The sequence below is a fragment of the Crocuta crocuta genome, unplaced genomic scaffold, assembly GCF_008692635.1.
Source record: "Crocuta crocuta isolate KB4526 unplaced genomic scaffold, BGI_CrCroc_1.0 scaffold7, whole genome shotgun sequence".
In the NCBI taxonomy this organism is placed as follows: domain Eukaryota; kingdom Metazoa; phylum Chordata; class Mammalia; order Carnivora; family Hyaenidae; genus Crocuta; species Crocuta crocuta.
The window spans coordinates 6,513,309-6,539,678 of record NW_027531904.1 but is presented as its reverse complement, the minus strand read 5'-3'; the positions used below and the strand labels follow the sequence as shown (position 1 = coordinate 6,539,678).

At 42.5% G+C, this 26,370-nt stretch overlaps 1 pseudogene; it reads left to right on the top strand.

Moving 5' to 3' along the window:
• Window positions 1-4,142: 4,142 nt before the first annotated feature.
• Window positions 4,143-14,258, top strand: LOC144240020 (dnaJ homolog subfamily A member 1 pseudogene; annotated as a pseudogene).
• Window positions 14,259-26,370: the final 12,112 nt, after the last annotated feature.

The following is a 26,370-nucleotide window of genomic DNA, read 5'->3' as shown; positions in this document are numbered from 1 at the left end:
CAGGAATACCCTGGGTCTTCAGTAAGACCCCACCACTCAGGCTCACTGGAGCTCAAACGTCTCTGAGCCCCGAATGGGTGTGGGAATTGTTCAGCTTCTAGCTCTCTGACACTTGTCCCTCACCTGACCTGCAGATACGGATGATAGGTGTGTGTGTGGCTTTCAGAAATGTTGCTTCTCCCGGACCGTCTCAGCAGACAGAACTGGGGACTATCTGTAAGTATCTATATATGAACATACCTGTATCTGTTTCTTCATCTGTTTATATCGAAGACCGTGAGATCACATGATACCTCCAATTCCAGTCCAACCCCAGAGTGCACCGTAATGCCCGCCTTGTGCGGGTTTGGAATTCCCTTCTCCAGAACTTGGTTCCCATTGTCTTTGCTATGTTAGGTTACATAATGAATCCCCTTGTATTGCTGCTACCGCTGCCCCCCCCATGAATGCCTCCCTCACACTCTTGGGCTCTGTCTCCCCCATGGAGGGTCACCTCCCCCAGCTGAAACCTTTCTCACCCCTCACCTCCGTGACCCTCCAACCCTGTTCAGACTCCGATGTCGTCCATGGGAACACCCCCCTCACCCTGTCTGCGCTCCCCCTTCTCGTAGACATACACTTACCCCACATGGCTTCCCATGCCCCCAAGCCAAGCTGCCTGTCTGTCTGGATTGTGTTCAGCCCATCCAAGCTTGAGTACTGACTTTTTCAGAGTACCGAAGGTTGTCCTACAAATGTTTGATCCCACTGGAAATAAGATTTTATCTTGTTATATCTTCCAATTAGTTAGTCCCAAATAGTAGTAACATTTATATTTGGATTAATCATTATCCTTGGTTCATAACACATTCTCCAAGTAGGACGTTCCTTTATATACTTAGTTTTAATAAAATAGTAAGTCTTCATTAACCCATCACCTAAAATAAAAGCAAGAACCATGACGATATTTTATATGTAACACACGTCTTCACTGTCCCTCTCTTCCAGACCTCTCCACCCAAGAGGAGAATTATCAGTTCCCTCTACACTTCATTCATCTGACTACTATAGATATTTGATTGAATGACTTTACCATGGTTAATTCATCTAGTCCCCTATTAACGGGCATCTAGGTTATTTCCAGGTTTTGTTTGTTTGCCCTACAATTTTTCTCTTTTCCTTGGAATTTGGAAGCCCCTTCAGGATGTGACGGTGTGTGAATCTTTTCTCAGAAATTGTCCCAGCACCTGGAGGATTCTTTCAAACTTGACCCCTTTTATTTTTTTCAGTTTACAGATCCTGTCATGATTACTTCCAAGTTTTTGATATTTTCTTTTTTAAAATGTTTATTATTTTTGAGAGAGAGAGAGAGAGAGGAAAGGGCAGAGAGGGGGGAGACACAGAATCCAAAGCAGGCTCCAGGCTCTGAGCTGTCAGCACAGAGCCCAACATGGGGCTTGAACTCACCAGCAGTAAGACCGTGACTGCAGCCGAAATCGGACGCTTAACTGACTGAGCCACCCAGGCGCCCTGTAATTTCCTAAGTGATAACATTAGGAGCATCTCTTGTTCTAAGATTGGTCTTTGACCTCTGCTCCTGACACAGGGCTCTTGAAACCCTTGTAATTTCCTGGATCATAGAAGTATCTTAGTCTAAATTTTTCTTTTAATGTTTATTTTTCTGAGAGAGAGAGAGAGAGAGACAGAGGGAGACAGAGTGCAAACCGGCGAGGGACAGAGAGAGAGGGAGACACAGAATACGAAGCAGGCTCCAGGCTCTGAGCTGTCGGCACAGAGCCCAACGCGGGGCTCGAACCCACGAAATGGGAGATCATGACCTGAGCTGAAGTTGGACGCTTAACTGACTGAGCCACCCAGGCGCCCCAGGAGTGTCTTATTCTAATGAGGTGACTCTGGTTGGGCACCTGGATGGGGGTCGGTCATCAGAAAGACCAAGCCATGACTACAAGCTTGGAATTTTCAGCTCCCCACCCCCACCCCCCATCTTTTCCTGAGAAGGGACAAGTGCTGAAGATAGAGCTAATGATCAGTCATGACCAGGAAGTGAACCCCCAATAAAATCCAAAGCTATGGGGTTCTCCAAGTAGGAGAACTCAGTAGGTCCCAGGAGAGGGGTGCAGGCCATGGAAACTGTGCGCCCCTCCCCTCTCCGTCGCCCTGCACATCTCTCGCACCTGCTGCTCAGCTGTATCCCTTATCATATCCTTTTATAATAAACCGTAAACCTAAGTAACCGTTTCCCTGAGTTCTGAGCCACTCTAGCAAATCAATTGAACCCAAGGAGGGGTCATTGGAACCTCTGATCAATAGCTGGTCATTCAGAAGCACAGGTGACAACCTGGACGTGCAAGTGGCATCCGAAGGGTGTGCCTGGTGAGGGAGGGGGCCGTCTTGAGGACTGAGCCCTTAACCTGCGGGATGTGACTCTATCCCCAGCTGGACAGCGCCAGAAGTGAGTTAAATGGTAGGACTTTCGCCTTGTGTCCCAGAGAATTGTTCCCAAACCACGCACGTTTGGTGACCGGAAGCATCAGAAGCGTGAGTGCTTTGTGTGAGTGGTAAAGGGCACTGGCGAGGAAGAAAGACCCGGTAGGGAAGGACTGTTTGTTTCCCACCATCCCCCTCCCACGGTGTGGAAAACAGAGTTTTTTCTTTTTAACTTCTAAGTTCTCAGAGTTTTGCTCAGAGATTATGATCTATATCATTTCTAGGCGTTGGCAAGTATATTGAGGTTTCTTGATCAGTTTTTGTTAGTGTTTTGTGTGTGACTGAAAAACAAGAATTGCATTCTCTCCTCGAGGGATGCAAAACTCTCTCTAGACTCATTAGATCAAGTCTGTTCATTGTGTTGTTCAGACCTTTAATATCTTTGCTGAATAGTTTTCTGCATGACCTACCAATAGTCAAGAGCGACGTGATGAAGCATCCCACTTTGATGGAGGCACACGTAAGAATTTCTAAGTCTTTATCAGTATTCGCTTTATGTACTTTATTAGGTGCATATACATTTTAAATTGCTATGTCTTCTTGGAGAATTATGTTATTATCCTGACACAGTGACCTTCTCCACCTCTGATCATGCTCTTTGTCTTAAAGACTATTTTACCTGGGGCACCTGGGTGGCTTGGTCAGTTAAACATTGGACTCTTAAATTTTTTTTAATGTTTATTCATTTCCTGAGAGAGAGTGTGTGTGTGAGCAAGGGAGGGGCAGAGAAAGAGGGAGACAGAGACACAGAATCTGAAGCAGGCTCCAGGCTCTGAGCTATCAGCACAGAGCCCGACATGAGGCTCGAACCCACGAACCGCAAGATCATGACCTGAGCTGAAGTCAGGCACTTAACTGACTGAGCCACCCAGGCGCCCCTAAGCATTGGACTCTTAAGCATCTCAGTTCAGGTCTTGATCTCATGGTTTTGAGTTCAAGCCCTGTGTTGGGCTCTGTGCTGAGTGTGAAGCCTACTTAAAACAAACAAACAAACAATAATATTTTATCTAAGCCTCTCCCTCTCTCTCTGCCCCTCCCCCTGCTCTCTCTCCAAAATAAATAATAAAACTTAAGAAAAAAAAAGTTGATGTAACTCTGATCTTGGTTCCTTTGATAAAATCTGTTCTTTTTCCTGTAAAATTTCAAGTTTCTGTTTTGTCTTCGACGTTCTCAAATCTCACTATTATTTCTCTCCCTGTGGCTTTTCCTCATCTCTCTTCTGTGGTCCTCGTGACCCGCTTCGATCTGAAATCTTTCTTCTTAGTGTAATTCCAGTGAATTCGTCTCTATTTTTTTTTTTTCAGTTATTTCCTCCTCTCTCTGTTTCCCCCCTCTTCTAGAGTTTCATCTATTTTTTTTTTTCTGTTTCTGTTTTCAGTGGGCTGTACTTTTCTGCAGTGGGCCGAACACTGTCCTCCCAAAGACAGCCACCTCCTAATCCCCAGAACCTGTGACGGTATTACATTACTTGGCAGAGGGGAGTGAAGGCTGCGGACGGACTTCAGGTTGCTAATCAGCTGATCTTAAAATAGGAAGATTATCCTGGATTATCCAGGTGGGGCCAACGCAATAATGGGGGGCCCTAAATGTCAAAGAGGCAAGCAGGAAGGGCACGCTGGGGTGAGGAGGCGTGAGACAGACTCACCTCTGCGAGAATGGAGGGCCAGGAGCCCGGGGACGGGAGCACCTCTCCAGGCTGGAAAAGGCAAGGAAGTAGATTCTACCCTAGAGCCTCTGGGGGGAATGCAGCTCTGCCCACATCTTGATTGTAGCCCAGTGAAACCCATTTTGGACTTTGAGCCTTCTGGAACTTTAAGCTAACAAATTTGTGTTTGAAGCCACTAACTTTGCGGTAATTTGTCACAGGCGCAATAGGAAACTAATATACTTAAAAAAAACCAACAACAGCCAAACGAATACACTTACCAAATTGTTTTGCTTGTTTCTTTTTCTTTCTTAGGGAAATTTATTCTATTTAAATTTATTATATATATTTTTATGTTTTTCAGTAAGCTCCACACCCTATGTGGGGTTTGAACTCACGACCGTGAGATCAAGAGTCTCAAGCTCTACCTATTGAGCCAGCCGCCTGCCTCTCTTGCTCTCACCCCTCTTTTTCTACCATTTGTTGGCTTGATCGCATTTTATTTATTCTATATTTTCTTACTGATGGTGTGCAGGATCTATATCCCATTTTTGTGATTCTGGCGGTTAACCTTAACGTGTTCACCTTTCTGCAACATCGTGTGTGTGCTTAGTGTTAGGGTCCAATCATTGTGCAAGTCTTGTTATGAAAAATAGTGGGCTCTCCCTTCCTCCCCCCTACCATTTCCTCCTCCCCAGCGGAAACCACTTTCACTCCTAGAGCTGGTTCTTCTCATATTCACTTCTTTATCTCTAAATAGTATGCGTGTACCACTCCTTTGTGATTTTTCACTTTTGGTCATCATCTGTTGACTTTCCATCGGAGAGGATAAAGATTGAACTCTTCCATCAGCACGCATCACACACACACACACACACACACACACACACACACACACACCCGTCTTCCCAGTCCTCCCAAGCCAGCAGGAGGTAGAAGAATGAAAGAATAAACTTTGGTATGTTCTCATAGCCATGGAAATGCATGAACTATATAGCTCCAGGCAACGACGGGCATGAAACTCGACAGCCTAATGATTAGGAGAAAAGCACGTCTCAGATGACAGAACAGAGTGACAATATTTTTTATATAAGATTCTAAACTAAGTAAAACAAAACCATCCGTGTTCAGACACTCACGTATGTGATAAAATCATTTTTACGTTTATTTATTTATTTTGAGAGAGACCGAGACAGTGTATGTGGAGGGGGTGCAGAGAGAGAGGGAGAGAGAAAGTCCCAAGCAGGCTCCAAACTGTCAGTGCAGAGCCCGATGCAGGGCTCCAACTCACAAAACCATGAGCTCATGACCTGAGCCGAAAGAAAGAGTCAGACGCTCAACTGACTAAGCCATCCAGGCACCCCAATGATAAAACCATTTTTTAAAGTTTATTTATTTTGAGAGAGAAAGAGAGAGCAAGCACAGAGGAGGGGCAGAGAGAGAGGCAGAGTGGGAGAATCCCAAGTAGGAGCTTGGAATTGTCAGCGTGGAGCCAACATGGAGCTCTAACCTTAGGAATTGTGAGATCATGACCTGAGCTAAAGCCAAGACCAGGATGCTTAACCGACTGAGCCACCCAGATGCCCCAATAACCATATTTTAAAAAGCAAAGAATGATAAACCCGAATTTCAGGATGGCGGCCACCTTCCATTGGGGGGTGCCGGGGTAGGGGAATCAAGGAGGCCGCAGATAGTTGTGGCTCACTGGCTGCTGGGTTCATGGGAGCTCATGATGAAAACGATGCACGCTGCGTACATAGACGCAAGTCCAAGTGAACCAAATGCGAGAACACGCGTGAGCTGCGGGATGATAGTGTGTTCTCGGCTCTATAAAAGTGTTCGCAGTGGTACTGTGCTTCACAGCAAAACTTCTGGAACATTTCATCAAGTTACATTGTTCTGTAGATAATTTTCGTGGTTTTCTGGGTCTGGGCTAATTGTTGGACCGTTGGATCTCCTGGATTGATCCTCTGGGTTCTGTCTTCTTCTTTCTCCTTGTCCCTTCCTCTACTTGCTGTGAGATTTTGTCCACCTTAATTTCTAATTCTACACCTCTACAGTCATGGTTTTAACTTCCAGAAGCTTATTTTTTATTCCCAAATGTCCCTTTTCTATGGTGTCCTTTTTTCTTTCCTTTCCTTTCCTTTCCTTTCCTTTCCTTTCCTTTCCTTTCCTTTCCTTTCCTTTCCTTTCCTTTCCTTTCCTTTCCTTTCCCCTTCCTTTTCTTTCTTTCTTTCTTTCTTTCTTTCTTTCTTTCTTTCTTTCTTTCTTTCTTTCTTTCTTTCTTTCGTGGACCCAGTTTTCCTTTCTTTAAGGATTTCTTTTTTATTCATAAAATTGTTTTTAATGTTTAGTTTTGAGAGAGAGAGAGTGCCATGGTAGAAGGGCAGAGAGAGAGGGAGACACAGAATCTGAAGAAGATTCCGTCTCTGAGCTGTCAGCACAGAGCCCAACGCGGGGCTCAAACCTATGAACCATGAGATCATAACCTGAGCCGAAGCTGGACACTTAACCCACTGAGCCATCCAGGTGCCCCATTTTTGTTTTACCCTTGGTGTCCTGAAATATCACCGCACTGCCTCTTGGTGTAGATCAGTTTTTCTTCCTTTTTGATTGAATTGTCTTTCTGCTATATGCATACTTCATGTTTTAAGTGTGTCCATTCTGACTTTGAGGGTTGTTTTTTTTAACATTCGATTTCCCTTTTTGCCAAAATCTCTCTTATTTTTGAATGCAAATTTCTCCTTTTATCCATCTGAGGGTATTATATATAAGTCATCTAAAGTCTTATGGTTTCTTCTGCTTGCTGGGTTTAGCATCTCTGATTCGATGTGTTGTTAATTCTCAAATAGTTTTTGACTCTTGGGTTTGTGATTGTCTTTGTGTTTGAGGCTTCCTTTTAGCTTCCCCAGAAGATTCCGGCAATGGGCTATAGATAGGTGTTCCTCACCTCTTGCTTCCTAACAAAACCCTGATTGTGTTTGGGTGGCCATATGCCCAGCCAGCTCAGGGGACAGATCCTGATTGTACTAAATTGCCTGGAATTCCAGTGCTTCTCTTTCCCAGCCTCCCCTGCAGCTAAGTCTGCCATGTGACAGACTTCTATCCGGTAAGATATAAGTGAAAGCCTACTGAGAAATTTCTGGGAAATCTTTTACTTACTGTAAAAGGGACACTTGTATGAAGAAAAGTCAATGATACTACCTCTTTCCCTTTCTTTCTTCCTTTGACATAGATGTGATACCTGGAGCACAGCAGCCATTATGCGACCATGAGGCAGCTGTACACTAAGGACGGGGAAGTGGAAAGTCTGAAATCTGTTTTGCGGACAGCTTTAATTGAGTCAGAGCCGCCAACCCTGAAAGCACCTTGAGACATCCTGTGATGTGATTTAATGAAATGTCTTTTTGGCTTGAGCCACTGTTAGTCATATTTGCCATTACTTGTTAAAGATTTCTGATAAATGTGGCCAGTGTGTGAACGCTATTTCCTACCTCCTGACCCCAGGGATTATGGCAGAGGGTTGGAAGACTCTACTGGGTGGGCAGGACCAGGAGCCTATGTCTACGACCAAAGAGGCTCCTCGCTCCGAAGTGTTGATGGGCTTCCTGACCACAGGCATCATTTGTAAGCTCACCTTAACTACTGATGGCAGCCAGATGCCTCTGTTGTTCTCTTCCTGGCACAAGAAGGGGGAGGAAACCAGAGAGCCAGCCTCCCGTCCTTACTGTGGTGCCTCAACAAACCCGCTTCAAGTAGCGCCTGGGCTCCTTTCTGTTTCCTATCTCTGCCATTTCTGAGCTTAGAGCATCTCGGCTGCTCCTGACTTCTATAGCCGTCTTTTCTTGCGTGTGGCTTATGCTGTGGTTTCCTCCTTCAGTCTAGCCTCACTCTCCTTCTGTCTTTCAAGAGATCCTGATCGTTTCTGGTCTACTGAGAGCACTTGTATTCCACCGTCCCCACAGTGTGCACATGTGTGTGCATGTGAGTGTGCTCCTCACGCCTGAGCCAATAGCGATGGTGTAGACTCAGGAGAAAAAAAAAAATAGCCTCGCTGTTAAACATCTAAACCCTCTTCTAGGAATCTATCTGAAGAAATAGCAGAATTGTAATCAAAGTTTTCTATTCAAGAATTTTCTTTCCAGCATCATGAATGAAATGAAGAGGATTAAGGTCCCAGAAAGTGTTAGAATCTTTCCAAGAACATGATTTTGTTTCTGTTTGACTGGAAGCACCCACCTGCCTAGAAGTGGACGAGGAGGTGTGAGAAAGAGAAATATTAAGGTTTACTACAATTCGTTGTTTCTAAGACTCACATTTCTTTGAAATTGGGTGTGTCTTATAATCAGTGTTGGCGGATAGTAGCTGTTGGCTAGGCAGCTGTGGTCACAAGGTTGTCATTGTCTGCGTAGATAGCAACTTGGTCTGAAAACCTCTTATTAACACCTCCTGTAAGATTTTTAGAAGGCTGGGGATTTTTAGAAGGAGGGGCGACTTCACAGCTTAGTCAATTAAGTGTCTGACTTTGGTTCATGTCATGATCTCACGGTTCGTGAGTTCAAGCCCCACATCAGGCTCTGTGCTGACAGCTCAGAGCCTGGAGCCTGCTTCAGATTCCGTGTCTCCCTCTCTCTCTGTTCCTCTCCCGCTTGCACTCCGTCTCTCTCTCAAAAATAAGTAAAGATTAAAAAAAAAAAAAAGGCTGGGGAGGCGCAGCCTTAAAACTTATAGGATGGTGGGGCCACCAAGGGGGCTCAGTCTGTTAAGCAGCTGACCCTTAGTTTTGGCTCAGGTTATGATCTCACGGTTCGTGAGTTCAAGCCTGCACGGGGCTGTGCGCTGACAGCACAGAGCCTGCTTGGGATTCTCTGTCTCCCTCTCTCTCTGCCCCTCCCCCCTTGCTCTCTATCTCTCTCAAAAAGAAATAAATAAAGTTAAAAAAAACCTTGCAGGTTGGATGTCAGCAGTGTGGAAGAAAATTCCAGAGGCAGTGGCAGATCTCTTACTTAATCTCCCGGTTAAGAGATCCCACGTCAACAAGTCTTGATGCACAGACAACAACTTTGAGCTGCAAAGGGATTCCAGAGGACCCTCTGCTTCCGTCTCTTCTGTGAGGAAGTTTTAGGAATACTTTCCAATTTATTCCTCTTCTATTCTTCCTTTGACCTACACCCAGGAGTGATAGGTGACAAAAATGCGTGTCTCCATAAATCTGACATGAGCTTTTTCAAGAAGTAGAAACCAAAATTCTAAATTGTAAGAAAGCATTGTTTCTCATTCAATTGGAAGCTTGTTTTCCTTTCTCGAGAGGACCTAAAATAACAGTGCATCTTACAACCGAGGGCATCCACTTCAGCCAAATGCAAAATTACAGAAAGAATGAAGAGAGAAAGAAGGAATTACTACCCAGCTCCTGACATTCAGAATAGACTTACACAGCAAGACATGAGCCTTGCAAAACGGGCATCTGTCTTAAAAGAAAAGATCTTCTAAATTATTTTCCTTTGATCCTAGGTGCCCCCGCACCCCCCCTTCATCAGCATTTCAACAGCCAATCTCAGAGGACTCAGCTGTGGGGTCCTCCCTTAGCGCAGAAGACAAGCCTTCCAGCTCTGGAAGGGAGGAGGCTTCGCTGCTCTAGACGTGGGTGGGGTAGGGGGGTGGGGGGGCGAGCCTGGGGAAGTCGGCCTGTGCAGGGCCCTGGGCAAAGCAAGAAGATGAAAGCAATGGGGTGAGCGAGCCAGCCAGGCAGAAATATGAGCAGAGGTAGGTAAGTCTGTGACTCACAGCACCGGTGATGGAGGGTGCTTTGCTTTGCCCCTCTTCCTGCTTGGAGCCCTTGGGGAAAGCCACCTGCAGAAAGCCCCAGAACTCTCCCAGGCACAGTCCTGGGTGGAGGGGCCTTGCATGGAGGGGCCCTGCATCTGGCACCCCCGCCTCTGTATTGCCCCAGGATGGGATCCAGGCATAGCTAAGAGGGAGCCGTGGAGTTGCTGGAGGGGATCACTGTGATGTGACATCACCCAGGAATCTGAAGGGACCGGAGGAAACCCACGGCCAAGGAGCCTGAGCCTGCCTTCTGCCCCTGCCTCTGGGGTCCCAGAAGCCACCCTCCTTCCCTTCCCCTTCGAAGGCTCCATCTTGGCAGTAGTGGATGACTGGCCGTTTTCTCTTCGACTGAGCCTCACACATAAGGATTATTGGGTGGGATTAATATTTGAAAGGGCACTTTTTTTCCACACTAGCCAGAGACTAGGACATGGGGAGACCAGAAAAACATGAAAGAGCTGCATTTTTTCTTCACCGCCTCCCCCCGGATAGAGTTGCATTTCAAGGCCCTTTTGGGGTGCCTGGTGGCTCAGTTGATTGAGCCTCCAATTCCATTTCGGCTCAGGTCATGATCTCTTCGTTCTTAGGATCAAGCCCCAGGTCAGGCTCTGTGCTGATAGCGCACAGCCTGCTTGGGATTCTCTCTGTCCCTCTCTCTCTCTGTCCCTTCCCTGCTTGAGCTCTTTCTCTCTCTCAAATAAATAAACATTAAAAAAAAGGTAAAAAAACCCGACAGCGAACACTGTGCTGGGAATCTCCACACATCGGTTCTCCTTGGCGTTCCTCTGCCCAATGTGGGGGCTTCTAGTCTCGGGAAGAAATAGGTTTAATCCCTTCCTAGAAGCAGGCGAGTTTTAGGTGCTCTGGGCAAATTAGTCACCCGTGGGGGAGCAGCAGAGGCTCATCAGTTGGAAAAGGACCCTCCTTACTATTCTGGAATGTGAGTCTGGCAATAAAAGGGAACCTTTTATTGAATAAGGAGACCTTGCTTCAAGAGGGCTGGTTCCTGTCACTCAGATTTGTACCTTAGCGTGGAGATTCCTGCTGGGCATGGAGAGACCTGCCTGGGAGCCCAGCATCGCCGTGCCCTAAGCCTTGAAGGTCAAGTGTCACCCCAGGGACTCTAATCTGTCTAGAACACACCTAGGAAAATAAGTGTGGGAGGAGAATTCAAGGTTAAATTGAGAAGAGTTGCAAAGGGGAACTTGCCCTTTTGGTTACTGGCCTATCTCATAGAACTACAAAAATTAAAACGGCGTGGTGCTGCACGGACCGATCGGTGGGCCAGAATAAAGAGCCAAAGGAGGGGACTGGGGGGCTCAGTGGGTTGAGCGTCCGACTTCAGCTCAGGTCATGATCTCACACTTCGTGGGTTCGAGCCCTGCGTTGGACTCTGTGCTGACAGCTCAGAGCCCAGAGCCTGCTTCAGATCCTGTGTCTCCCTCTCTCTCTGCCCCTCCCCCACTCACGCTCTGTCTCTCTCTCTCTCAAAGAATTTAAAAAATTTTAAAAATTAAAAAAAAGAGCCAAGGGGGAAAAAAAGAATAAAAAGCCAAGAAATATTTGTGAGTATCTATATGAAAAGAAAAGGAAAGGGGGGAAAAGAAGAGAACAAAGGTGGCATTTCAAGTAGGGATGTATTTAGTTCTGACTATAACGACAGATTGGAGGTTGGCAATATCAGGAGCTGCTATAGATGAATAAGAATTAGCTCATATTTAGTAACTGTGGACTCCATGGCTTACGTACATGCTTTCAAACACCCTCCTTGCTTTGGTCTTCTATTCTAGTTTTATTTTGGGTCTTGATTTTTTAATATTTACTTACANAGCCACCCAGGCGCCCCTACTTACATATTTTTAAACACATTTTAAATGGTTTAGTTTTTTCTTTTTTAAATCATTTATTATTATTATTTTTAATCATGATAAGAATACTCGTTAATCGCCATCCCCTATTCCCGCCACCTTCCCCCACCTCCCCTCTGGAGGGCTCCCCTTTCTTCACATCCTTGTCAACACCTGTTGATGTTGTTTTGTTGTTGATTTTAGCCATTCTGACAGGTGTGAGGTGATATCTCAGTGCGGTTTTGATTTGCATTTCCCTGATGATGAGTGATGGGGAGTATCTGTTCTTGTGTCTGTCGGCCATCCGGACGTCTTATTTGGAGAAATGTCTGTTCATGTCTTCTGCCCATTTTTAAATTCGATTATTTGTTTTTTGAGGATTGAGTTTTCTAAATTCTTTTTTTTTTTTTAATGTTTTTTATTTATTTCTAGGAGAGAGAGAGATAGCGTGAGCAGGGGAGGGTCAGAGAGAGAGGGAGTCACAGACTGAAACAGGCTCCAGGCTCTGAGCTGGCAGTCAGCACAGAGCCCGACGCGGGGCCTGAACCCACGAACCGCGAGATCATGACCTAAGCGAAAGCCGGACGCTTAACCGACTAAGCCACCCAGGTGCCCCTAAATTCTTTATAGAGTTTGAATACTAACCCTTTATAGGATGTGTAATTCACAAATACCTTCACCTGTTCAGTAGGTTACCTTCTAGTTTTGTTGTTTGCTTTGCTGTGCAAACATATGTTACTGTGATGTAGTCCCAGTAACTTATTTTTGCTTTTGTTTCCCTTGCCTCAGGAGGCACAGCTAGAAAAATGTTACTATGGCCAGTGTTAGAGAAATTACTGCCTGTGTTCTCTTCTAGGATTTTTATGGCTTCAGGTCTCACATTTAGTTCTTTAATCCATTTTGGGTTTTTATGTATTGTGAAAGAAAGTGGTCCCATTTCATTCTTTTGCATGTGGCTGTCCAGTTTTCCCAACACCATTTGTTGAAGAGACTGTCTTCTTCCCATTGTATAGTCTTGCCTCCTGTGTTGAAGATTAATTGACCGTATAATCATGGCTTTGTTTCCGGGTTTTATCTTCTATCCCACTGATCTATGTGTCTACTTTTGTGTCAGTACCATACTGTTTTGATGACTACAACTTCATAATATAACTCGAAGCCCAGAATTGTGATGCCTCCAGCTTTGCTTTTCTTTTTCAAGGTTGATTTTGGGGTCTTTTGTGGTTCCAAACAAATTTTAGGATTGCTTCTTCTAGCTCTGTGAAGAATGCTGTCGGTATTTTGATAGGGGTTGCATTAAATGTTTAGATTGTTTTGGGTAGCATTTCATCAATGTTTGTTCTTCAAGGGCACCTGGCTGGTTTAGTTGGTGGAACATTCAACTCTTGATCTTGGGGTTGTGAGTTCAATCCCCGCATTAGGTGTAGAGATTACTTAAAAATAAAATCTTTAGGGAACTTTCCAGAACGCTCGGTGACAAGTGGAGGAGTGGTGGCTGCCCAGCAACGCCAACACGCTCCTTCCTGCTCCCTCACACCGGCCTCGGCCCGCTCACCAGCTATAGAAAATGGCGAGAGATAGAAACTACTTACTGTATTTTGGGGGTCCAACCCAATGCCACCCAGGAAGAAGTGAAAAAGGCTTATAGGAAACTGGCTTTGAAGTACCACCCTGATAAGAATGCAAACGAAGGAGAGAGGTTTAAACAGATGTCTCAAGCTTATGAAGTGCTCTCGGGTGCAAAGGAAAGGGAATTATGTGACAAAGGAGGAGAACAGGGAACCAAAGGAAGGTGGAGCTGGGGGAAGTTTCGGCTCCCCGATGGACATCTTTGATACGTTTTTTTTTTTTTTCTTTGATACGTTTTTTGGAGAAGGGGAGAGGATGCAGAGAGAAAGGAGAGGTAAAAATGTTGTGCATCAGTTCTCTGTAACCTTGGAAGATTTATGTAATGGTGCAATAGGAAAGCCAGGCCTGCAAAAGAATGTGATTTGTGACAAATGTGAAGGCCGAGGTGGTAAGAAAGGAGCGGTAGAATGTTGTTCCCATTGCCGAGGTACTGGAGTCCAAGTCAGAACTCGTCAGATAGGACCTGGAATGGTTCAGCAAATCCAGTCTGTGTTCATGGAGCGCCAGGGCAACAGGGAAGAGATCAGTCCTAAAGATGGATGTAAAAGCTGCAATGGAAGGAAGATAGTTCGAGAAAAGAAGTTTCTAGAAGTTCATATTGACAAAGGCATGAAAGATGACCAGAAGATAAACATTCCATGGTGAAGGAGACCAAGAACTGGGACTGGAGCCAGGCAATATTATCATTGTTTTAGATCAGTAGAACCGTGCTGTTTTTACTCGGCAAGGAGAGGATCTTTTCATGTGTATGGAAATCCACCCGGTGGAAGTACTTGTGCGGCTTTCAAAAGACAATATCTAGGGGCACCTGGGTGGCTTAGTCGGTTAAGCGTCCGACTTTCGCTTAGGTCATGATCTCGTGGTTCGTGGGTTCGAGCCCCATGTTGGGCTCTGTGCTGACAGCCAGCTCAGAGCCTGGAGCCTGTTTCAGATTCTGTGTCTCCCTCTCTCTCTGACCCTCCGCTGCTCACGCTGTCAATCTCTCTCACAAATAAACAAAACATTTAAAAAAATTTTTTAAAAACTACTTTAAAAAAAATCTCCCCTGGCATTTGTTACATCATACCTCCTAATTGGTTCCGTCTCCATGTGCAGGAAACAGCTTAGGCTGAAATGCTAGGTGTATGTATGACTTCAGTGTATGACCCTTAATTGTTAAGCTGTGTAGTTAAAATCTGTGTTTAATTGGCAATCAGAAAAAGCACTTAATTTGTAGAGAAGTGTTGGTCTGTAGTTCTATTAAGTGGGATTCATTGTGATGCTTCTGCATTTAATTTATTGCCTCAGCTGTTACTTGAAGATTGCATGCTGTGTAATTTGGCCTGTGGTATCGGTGATAGAAAGGATACTTTATTTTTTAATGTTCATTTATTTCTGAGAGAGAGACAGAGAGAGAGAGAGAGAGAGAGAGCGTGCGCGGGGGATGGGCAGAAAGAGAGGGGGACACAGAATCAGAAGCAGGCTCCAGGCTCTGAAGCTTTCAGCACAGAGCCCGACGCAGGGCTCAAACTCATGAAACATGAGATCATGACCTGAGCCGAAGTCAGACACTCCAGCGACTGAGTCACCCCGGTGGCCCAGAAAGGATACCTTTTTAAAAAAGGGTTTATCATAATACGCTGCTGTTTGAGGGCTTGCAACTGTAGAATTGCATTCCCTTCTGCTATGCCATCTTTTAAAAATATGTGTGTGTGTGTGTGTATACACAAACATATATCAATCAGTCCTGTTTACACATTTTTCCTTCTCTTTGGAATGGTAAGTTTCAGAGTAGCGACTTCGAGAGCAGGGTGACTTAGAGTGAAGAGACATTGATTGACATGGAGGAGTTAATTTGCATGTATGAGATGGGAAGGTGTTTTTTTAGGTATGTTACAGGCTTACTTGGAAACATTTAACTTACACTCTGAAGTAACTTATAATTAATGTTGGTAGTATAGCAAATTATGGTGAATAGCTTTAATTGTATGTTCAACAGTCATGTTCCCAAGCTTAAATCTGGATATCAGAATTAAGCAACTCTTGAAATGTTTGAATGTCTCCTTAATATACTGATTACAGGGGCGCCTGGGTGGCTCAGTCGGTTAAGCATCTGACATCCACTCAGGTCATGATCTCACAGTTTGAGTGTGAGCCGTGCGTTGGGCTCTGTGCTGACAGCTCAGACCCTGGAGCCTGCTTCGGATTCTGTCTCCCTCTTTCTCTGTCCCTCCCCCACTTACAATCTGTTTCTCTCTCTCTCTCAAAATAAATAAACATTAAAAAAATTTTAATATACTGATTATAAAGCAAAAATAAACAAAATCTTTAAAAAATTGTTTTGTTCTTCCAACCCATGAACGTGGAATGTCTTTCCATGTCTTTGGGTCATCCTGAATTTCTTTGATTTGTGTTTTATAGTTTTCATAGCACAGGTCTTTCACGTTTTTAGTTAAGTTTATTCCTAGATATTTTATTGGTTTTGGTGCAATTGTAAATGGGATTGTTTTCTTAATTTCACTTTCTGCTGCTTCATTATTCATGTATAGGAGTGCACTGGATTTCTGTACATTGATTTTATATCCTGTGACTTTACTGAAGTCATTTATCAGTTCTAGTGGCTATTTGGTAGTCTTTAGGTTTTTTCTATATAGAGTATCATGTCATCTGCAAATAGAGTTTTACTTCTTTCTTACCAATTTGGATGTCTTTTTTTTCACATTTAAAAAAAATTTTTTTTTTTCAAAAGTTTTATTTATTTCTGAGAGAGAGAGACAGTGTGAGGAGGGAGGATCAGAGAGAGAGGGAGGTACAGAATCCGAAGCAGTTTCCAGGCTATGAGCTGGCTGTCAGCACAGAACCCGACACGGGGCTCAAACCAATGAACCATGAGATCGTGACCTGAGCCGAAGTCAGATGCTTAACTGACTGAGCCACCCAGGCGCCCCTTTTTAAAAAATTTTTAATGTTTATTCATTTTTGAGAAACAGAGAGAGACAGAGCATGAGTGGGGAAGAGGCAGAGAGAGAGGGAGACACAGAATCTGAAACAGGCTCCAGGCTCCCAGCTGTCAGCACAGAGGCTGACACAGGGCTCAAACTCAGGAACTGTGAAACCATGACCTGAGCCAAAGTCGGTCACCTAACCGACTGAGCCACCCAGGCACCCCCAATTTGAATGTCTTTTATTTCTTTTTGTTATCTAATTGCTGTGGCTAGAACATCCAGAACTATGTTGAATAACAGTGGTGAGTGTGGACATCCCTGTCTTGTTCTTGATCTTAGGGGAAAAGCTCTCAGTTTTTCACCATTAAGCATGATCTTAGCTGTGGGTTTTTCATATGTGGCCTTTATGATGTTGAAGTATGTTCCCTGTAAACCTACTTTGCAGAGGGTTTTTATCATGAACCGTTGTTATACTCTGTCAGGTGTTTTTTCTGCAACTATTGAAATGATCGTATGGTTTTTATCTTTTCTCTTATTGATGTGACATTTCACATTGATTGTTATATGGATATTAAATCATCTTTGCATCCTGGGAATAAATCCCACTTGATCATGGTGCATGATTTTTAAAGTATACTCTTGGACTCAGTTTGCTAATATTTTGTTGAGGGCTTTTGAATTCTATTTGTGAGAGATATTGGACTGTAGTTCTCTTTTTCTGCAGTGTTTTCGTCTGGTTTGGGTATGAGGGTAATGCCAGCTTCATAGAATGAATTAGAAGTTTTCCTTCCTCTTGTAATTTTTGGAATAGTTTGAGAAGAGTAGATATTAACTCTTTTTTAAATGTTTGGCAGGGGAACCTGGGTGGCTCGGTCAGTTAAGTGTCTGACTTCAGCTCAGGTCATGATCTCATAGTCCATGGGTTTGAGCCCCGCGTCAGGCTCCGTGCTGACAGCTCAGAGTCTGGAGCCTGCTTCAGATTCTGTGTCTCCCTCTCTCTCTGCTCCTTCCCTGCTCATGCTCTGTCTCTCTCTATCTCAATAACAAATAAACTTAAAAAAAAAAAAGGTTCATAAAATTCTCCTGTTAAGCGATCTGATCCTGGACTTTTGTTGGTTGGCAGTTTTTTGATTACTGATTCAATTTCATTGCTGGTGATCAGTGTGTTCAAATCTTCTTTCTTCCTGCTTTAGTTTTGATAGTTGTTAGGTTTTTTTTTGGGGGGGGTATTTATTTTTTAGAGAGCACAGGTAGAGGAGGGGCAGAGAAAGGGGGACAGAGGATCCGAAGCAGGCTCTGCACTGACAGCAATGAGGGTGATGTGGGGCTAGAACTCACCAACCAGGAGATCAAGACCTGAGGCAAAGTCGGATACTCAATTGACTCAGTCACCCAGGTGCCCCTAGTTTTGATAGTTTATATGTTTCTATGTTTTGAGGAATTTATTCATTACTTCTAAGCTGTCCAATTTGTTGGCATATAGGTTTTCATAATATTCCGTTACAATTATTTATATTTCTAGAATGTTGGTTGTTATTTCTCCTCTTTCATTAATAATTTTGTTTATTTGGTTCCTTTCTTTTTTAATGTGTGTTTAATGTGTTTTAATATCAATTTTATTAATTTTTTCTTTTCTTAATTTAAATTCTAGTTAATTAGGAGCACTTGAGTGGCTCAGCAGGTTAAGCGTATGACTCTTGATTTCAGCTCAAGTCATGGTCTCGCAGTTTGTGAGTTCAAGCCTGCGCTGACAGCACAAAGCCTGCTTGGGATTCTCTCTCTCCCTCTCTCTCTCTTCTCCTCCCTGCCCCCACAAATAAATAAATAAACTTAAAAAAATTCTAATTAGTTGGTACATAGTGTAATATTCATTTCGGGAGTTCAATTTCTTTTTAAATTTTTTTTAAATGTTTTTATTTATTTCTAGGAGAGCGAGAGAGAGACCGTGAGCAGGGGAGGGTCAGAGAGAGAGGGAGACACAGACTGAAACAGGCTCCAGGCTCTGAGCTGGCAGTCAGCACAGAGCCCGACGTGGGGCTCGAACCCACGAACCGCGAGATCATGACCTAAGCGAAAGTCGGACGCTTAACTGACTAAGCCACCCAGACGCCCCTCGGGAGTACAATTTTATTAATTTTTTTCAAGGAACAAGTTTCCAGTTTCATTGATCTGTTCTATTTTTTTTTTAGTTTGTATATCATTTATTTCTGCTCTAATCTTTATTATTTCATTCCTCTGTTGGTGTTGGGTTTTGTTTGTTCTTTTTCTAGCTTTTTTATGTGTAATGTTATGCTTTTATTTAAGATTTTTCTTGCTTTTTATTAAAGTAGGCCTGGATTGCTGTAAACTTCTCTCTCAGAACCACCTTTGCTGCATCCAAAAGATTTTGGACCATTGTGTTTTCACTTTCATTTGTTTCCATGTATTTTTTATTTCTTCTTTGATTTCCTTCTTGATTAATTCATTGTTTAGTAGCATGTTACTTAACCTTCATGTATTCGTGGTCTTTCCAGATTTTTTTCTTGTGGCTGATTTTGAAAGTTTTAGAAAAGGTTTATTTCTTTTTGAGAGAGAGTGTGAGCAGGGGAAGGGCAGAGAGAGGGGGAGACATGGAATCCAAAGCAGGCTCCAGACTCAGAGCTGTCAGCACAGAGCCAGATACAGGGCTTAAACTCACAAACTGAATTCAGGACCCGAACTGAAGTCGGACGCTTAACCAACTGAGCCCCCCAGGCACCCCTCTTGTGGCTGATTTCTGGTTTCATGGTGTTGTGGTCAGAAAAGACGCATGCCATGACCTTCATCTTTCTGAATCTGTTGAGACTTGTTTTGTGACCCAGTGTGTGATCTGTTCTGGAGGATGTTCCACATATACTTGAAAAGAATGTGTATTCTGTTGTTTTATGATGGAATGGTCTGAATAGATCTATGAAATCCATCTGGTCTAGTGTGTTAATTCAAAGCCATTGTTTTGTTTTGATTTTCTGTTTGGATGATCTGTTCATCAATGTAAGTGGGTTGCTAAAGTCCCCAACTATTACTGTAATGCTATCAATTATTTTCTTTATGTTTGTTTTAACCGTTTTATGTGTTTGAGTGCTTTCATGTTGGGGGGGGTAAATATTTACAATTGTTATATCTTCTTGTTGACTTGTCCCTTTATGATTATATAATGTCCCTCTTTGTCTCTTGTTACAGTCTTTGTTTAAAGTCTATTTTGTTCTATATAAATATTGCTAACCTACCTTTCTTTTGACATCCATTTGCATGATAGATGTTTTCCATCTCCTCACTTTCAATCTGCAGGTGTCTTTCAGTCTAAAGTGAGCCTCTTGTAGGCAGAATACAGATGGGTCTTTTTTCTTTATGCACTCTCTCTCACCCTATGTCTTTTTATTGGAGCATTTAGTCCATTTATTCAAAGTAATTATTGATAGATATGTATTTATTGTCATTTTGCTACTTGTTTTGTGGTTGTTTCTGTTGATTTTCTCTGATCCTTTCTTCTCTTGCTCTTTCATGGTCTGTTGGCTTTCTTTAGTGATACACTTGGATTCCTTTCTCTTGATTCTTTGCATATCTATTACTGTTTTTTTGATTTGTGGTTACCATTAGGTTTATATGTAACCTCTTCTGCACGTAGCAGTCTGTATTAAGTTGATGCACTTAGTTTAAAACCTGCTATTTACTCCTCTCTCACATTTTAGGTACAAGGTGTCATATTCTTATATTCTGTGACTCCCTTGATTGATTTTTATAGAAATATTTATTTTTACTGCTTTTGCATACTTTTACTTTTCACACTGTCACTTACGGTCTTCCTTTCCTCTCAAAGTCCCCTTTAACATTCTTGAGGACTGGCTTAGTGGTTATGATCTCCTTTCTCCTTTAATTTTTTAAAAATGTTTTCTTTATTTCTGAGAGAGAGAGAGAGAGATAGCGTGAGCAGGGGAGGGTCAGAGAGAGAGGGAGACACAGAATTTGAAAGAGGCTCCAGGCTCTGGGCTGTCAGCACCGAGCCTGATGCGGGGCTCAAACCCACGAACCGTGAGATCATGACCTGAGCTGAAGTCAGATGCTTAACCAACTGAGCCACCCAGGCGCCCTTCTCCTTTAATTTTTGTTTGTCTGTCTCCTTATCTCTCTTTCTATTCTGAATGATTGCCTTACTGCATAGAGTATTTTTAGCTGTAGATTTCCCCCTTTCAGCACTCTGAATATATCATGCCACTCCCTTTTGGCCTGCAAAGTTTTTGCTGAAAAATCCAACGTTAGCCTTATGGCATTCCCCTTGTTTGTAACCATTTTCTCTTTTCTTGCTGATTTAAAATTTTTTCGTTACTGCTACTTTTTGCCATTTTATTTATTTTTAAGTAAGCTCTATGTGAAAAGTAACCTTGAACTCATGACCATGAGATCAAGAGTCACAGGCTCTCTGGGTGGCTCATTTGGTTAAAATCTGACTCTTGATTTTGGCTGAGGTCATGATCTCATAGTTCCAGGGATAGAGTCCCACACTGGGTCCTGGGTTTACAGTGCAGAGCCTGCTTGGGATTTTCTCTCTCTGCCTCTCCCCACCTCTCAAAATAAATAAATTAATTAAAAAAAAAAGAGTCACATTCTCCACCAACTGAGCAGCCAGGCACCCCACTTCCTTTTTGTTTTTTTCTTATTTATTTCAGAGAGAGAGAGAGAGAGAGAAGGAGGAGGAGGGGCAGAGAGAGAGAACCCTAAGCAGGCTCTGCACTGCCAATGCAAAGCCTGACACAAGGCTTGAAACCACAAGCTGTGAGATCACGACCTGAGCCAAAACCAAGAGTCAGATGCTTCGCCGACTCAAAGTATTATGAGTATTCAAGGGACTGAGAAATCACATTTGCCTTTGGGTGTTGGGATAAACATTAGGGAAAGGGTGGCATTCTAGATGAGTCTTGGAGAATGAGTCAAATTTAGGAGATGGAGATGGTGTGGGAATGGCATTCTAGGTAGAAGTTACTGAAAATACGAAGATACAGAGGCAGAAAAGAAGTAGCTGTTACGAGGCACAGGGAGTGGTCCTGTGTGGAATATGTGTTTGTTTGTTCACTTATCCCAAAATATTTGTTGAGGACTTAATATGTGCCAGATTTTTGCTTCTAGAGTTGGCTCAGCAGCTCAATTATATGATCCAAGACTTCAGTCCTTTATAGATTTCCAGTTATCAATATTCTGTGTATCAACAACATCTCCTGCTTGTACACAATGTCTGTAACAGCTCCTAGTGCCAAATTCTCATATGACAACATGCAAGAAGGCAGTCTCCTCTCACCTGTCAATTAATATTAAGGAGCAAGTTTTGGGAGCTGCTGCAGACTTCTCTCCGGCCCAAGGCCTCTTTCCTTGTCCACCTCCATTTACTGCCTCATCTGCTTCTCCTATTCTGCCATGCTCCCTCTGATACTTACTGATAATTGGAGTTGGGCAAATCAATTATCCGTATGAGACAAAACATAATAAACTGCATCTCTTCCTCCTCAGACCAATATGAAAATCAACTCTGGGTATATTACAGATCTAAATGCCAGAAGGAAAACTTAAAAACTTTTAGAAAACAATGAGGGAATATCTTTCAATTTTAGAGTAAGGAAAGAGTTCTTCAACCAGATGCCAAAAAGTTCTAACTATAAAAGAAAAGATATATACATCGCATTTAAACTAAGAACACAATAGAGACTGTAAAAAAAAAAAAAGAGGGAAAAAAAGGAGAAAATATTTACAACCTATGCATCTAAACAAAGGATTGCTATCAAGAATGCATAAAGGATGTCATCAAAGCACTGGGTGTTATGTGGAAACTAATTTGACGATAAACTATTTGTAAAAAAAAAAAAAAAGGATGTCATCAAATCTATCAAGAAAAAGATCAACCCAACCTTATCAGAATACATGCAAAAGGCATGAATAGGCATTTCACAAAAGAGAAAACACATACGGCTGATAAGTACATGAAAAGATGCTCAACCTCCATCATAATCAGGGAAATGCAAATCAAGACCACAAGGAGATTCCATTTAACGTCCATGAGATTGACCAAAATTAAGAAATCCAATGCTGTGTTTGCGTGTTAGAGAAGATACAGATCAATGAGAACTCATAAACATTGCCAGTGAATATGTATATTGATTCAACTACTTTGAAATAATTTTGTGCGTTTGAACATTTCTATACCCTATGGTCCAATGAAAGACTCTTATATACATGAATAAGAGATACTATGAAGGTGTCCACAGATTATTGTGCCGAGTAGTGAAACACTGGAATGGAATGTAATACCCACTGGTAGGAAAATGAATGAATAAACTTCGGTATATTCACAGAGTGGAATAATATACAGCTCTGAAATTTCACACAATGAAAATTATATATAGTAACAATAGGTATGAATCTGAGTATATAATGATGAGTGAAAAAAAGTACTTCTTAAATGACCACATAGAGTACAATACACTTAAAATTTTTTTAAAAAATTTTTATAACTTTTTAAATAAAAAGTTATTTATTTTGAGAGAGAAAGAGACAGAGACACAGTGCAAGTGGGCAGGGAGAGAGGGAGACACAGAATTCGAAGCAGGCTCCAGGCTCTGAGCTGTCAGCACAGAGCCCGATGCGGGGCTTGAACCCGCAAGCCCTGAGATCATGAGCTGAGCCCAAGTCAGATGCTTAACTGACTGAGCCACCCAGGTGCTCCTACAATACACTTTTTATAAGACTCTAAAACAAGGAAAACAAAACAACACATTGTGTAGGCACTCATATATGTGACAAAACCATTTTTAAGGGCCGTATGGATGTGAAACCAAAACCACAGGCAATATAAGAAAAAAATAGATAAATTAGACTACATCAAAATAATGAACTTTTGGGGCACCTGGGTGGCTCAGTTGGTTGAGCGTCTGACTTCAGCTCAGGTCATGATCTCACAATTCATGGGTTTGGGCCCCACAGTGGGCTCTGTGCTGACAGCTCAGAGCCTGGAGCCTGCTTCAGATTCTGTCTCCTTTCTCCACCCCTCCCCCATTCATGCTCTGTCTCTCTCAATCTTTCAATAAGAAATAAATGTAAAAAATTAAAAAAAAAACTTCTTAAAAATGTAAAAATTAAAAAAAAATAAACACTGTATCAAAGGGCACAATTGACAGAGTGAAAAGGCAACTCACAGAATGGGAGAAAAATTTGCAAAGCGTATATCCAATAAGGGATTAGTATCCAGAATATATAAAGAACTCCTACAACTCCAAAACAATGACTACAAACCCCCCACCTCATTAAAAAATGGGCAAACATCTTAAATAGACGTTTCTCCGAGGAAAGTATGCTAGTGGCCGACAAGCACATGAAAGGTGCTCAACATCACGTATCATCAGCAAATAAAATCCACAGAGATACTGCCACACACAGATTAGAATGGGTATCAAAAAAAAAAACAACCCAGAAAATAACAAGTATTTATAAAGATGAGAAGTTGAGGGGTGTCTGGGTGGCTCAATCAGTTAAGCGTCTGTCTCTTGACTGTGGCTCAGGTCATGATCTTACAGTTTGTGCATTCGAGCCCCACATCGGGCTCCATGCCGACAGTGCACAGCCTGCTTGGGATTCTGTCTGTCTCTCTCTCTCTGCCCCTCCCACACTCACTCTCTCTTTCTCTCAAAAGAAATAAACTTAAAAAGGATGAGAAGTTGAAATCTTTATGCATCACAATAGACAAAATTGTGACAGAAACAACCCAAGTGTCCACTGATGTTTGAATGGATGAAGAAAGGCGGTATATAGCTGAAGACATTATGCTAAGTGAAATATGCCGGTCAAAAAATGACAAAAAACGATTCTCTTATATGAGGTATGTAGAGGAGTCAAATTCCTAGAAACAGAAAGCAGAATGGTGGTTTCCAGGGACTGGGAGAAGGGGGAAATTGTGATTGTTTAATAGATCAGAGTTTCAGTTTGGGAACATGAAAAAAGTTCTGGGGTTGGAGGCTGTGATAGTTGTGTAACATTATGAATGTTCTTTTTCTTAGTTAGTTAGTTAGTTAGTTAGTTGTTAAATATACATCCAAGTCAGTTAGCATATAGTGCGATAATGATTTCAGGAGCAGAATCCAGGGATTCATCCCCTACATACAACACCCAGCGCTCATGCCAAAGAGTGTCCTCCTCAGTGTGCCTTGCCCATTGAGCCCCCACCCACCCACAGCCCCTCCAGCAACCCTCAGTTTGTTCTCTATATTTAAAAGTCTCTTATCTTTTGTCCCCCTTCCTGTTTTTATATTATTTTTGCTTCCCTTCCCGTATGTTCATCTGTTTTGTATCTTAAATTCCACATATGAGTGAAGTCATATGATATTTGTCTTTCTGTGACTAATTTCGCTTAGCATAATACCCTCTAGTTCCATTCATGTTGTTGCAAATCATTCTTTTTGATTGTCGAGTAATACTCCATCATATATATATGTATATATATGTATATATATATGTATATGTATGTATATGTATATATATGTATATGTATATATATATATGTATGTATATACACCACATCTTCTTTATCCAATCATCTGCCAATGGACATTGGGTTCTTTCCATACTTTGCCTATTGTCGATAGCGCTGCTATAGACTTTGGGGTGCATGTTCCCCTTCGAAACAACACTCATATCCTTTGGATAAGTACCTAGTAGTGCAATTGCTGGGTCGGAGGGTGGTTCTATTTTTAAGTTTTTGAGGAGCCTCCATACTGTTTTCCAGAGTGGCTGCACCAGTTTGCATTCCCACCAGCAGTGCAAAAGAGAACCTCTTTCTCCACAGCCTCACCAATATCTGTTGTTGCCTGTGTTGTTAATGTTAGCCATTCTGGCTGGTGTGAGGTGATATCTCATTGTGGTTTTGATTTGTATTTCCCTGGTAAGATGAGTGATGTTGAGCATTTTTTCATGTGGCGGTTGGCCATTTGGATGTCTTCTTTGGAAAATTATCTATTTATGTCTTTTGCTCATTTCTGCACTGGATTATTTGCTTTTTGGGTGTTGAGTTAGGTAAGTTCTTTATAGATTTTGGATACTAACCCTTTATCTGATGCGTCATTTGCATATGTCGTCTCCCATTCTGTCAGTTGCCTTTTAGTTTTGCTGATTGCTTCCTTCGCTGTGCAGAAGCTTTTTATCTTGATGAGGTCCCAGTAGTTCAGTTCTGCTCTTGTTTCCCTGCCTCCAGAGGCTTGTTGAGTAAGAAGTTGCTGCGGCCAAGGTCAAAGAGGTTTTTGCCTGCTTTCTCCTCGAGGATTTTGATGGCCTCCTGTTTTACGGTTAGGTCTTTCATCCACGTTGAGTTTATCTTTGTGTGTGGTGTAAGAAAGTGGTCCAGGTTCATTCTCCTCATGTCGCTGCCCAGTTTTCCCAACACTGTTTGCTGAAGAGACTGTCTTTATTCCATTGGATATTCTTTCTTGCTTTGTCAAAGATTAGCTAACCATACATTTGTGGGTCCATTTCTGGGTTCTCTATTCTGTTCCATTGATCTGAGTGTGTGTTTTTGTGCTGTTACCCTACTGTCTTGATGATTACAGCTTTGTAATACATCTTAAGGTCTGGAATTGTGACGCCTCCAGCCTTGATTGTCTTTTTCAGGATTGCTTTGGCTATTCGGAGTCTTTTCTGGTTCCATACACATTTTAGGATTGTTTGTTCTAGCTCTGTGAAGAATGCTGGTGTTATTTTGATAGGGATTGCATTGAATGTGTAGATTGTTTTGGGTAGTATCAGCATTTCAACAATATTTGTTCTTCCAGTCCATGAGCATGGAATATTTTCCCATTTTTTGTGTGTGTCTTCAATTTCTTTCATAAGCTTTCTTTTTCTTTTCTTTTTTTTTAATGTTTTATTTATTTCTAGGAAAGAGAGAGAGACAGCGTGAGCAGGGGAGGGTCAGAGAGAGAAGGAGTGACAGACTCCGAAACAGGCTCCAGGCTCTGAGCTGGCA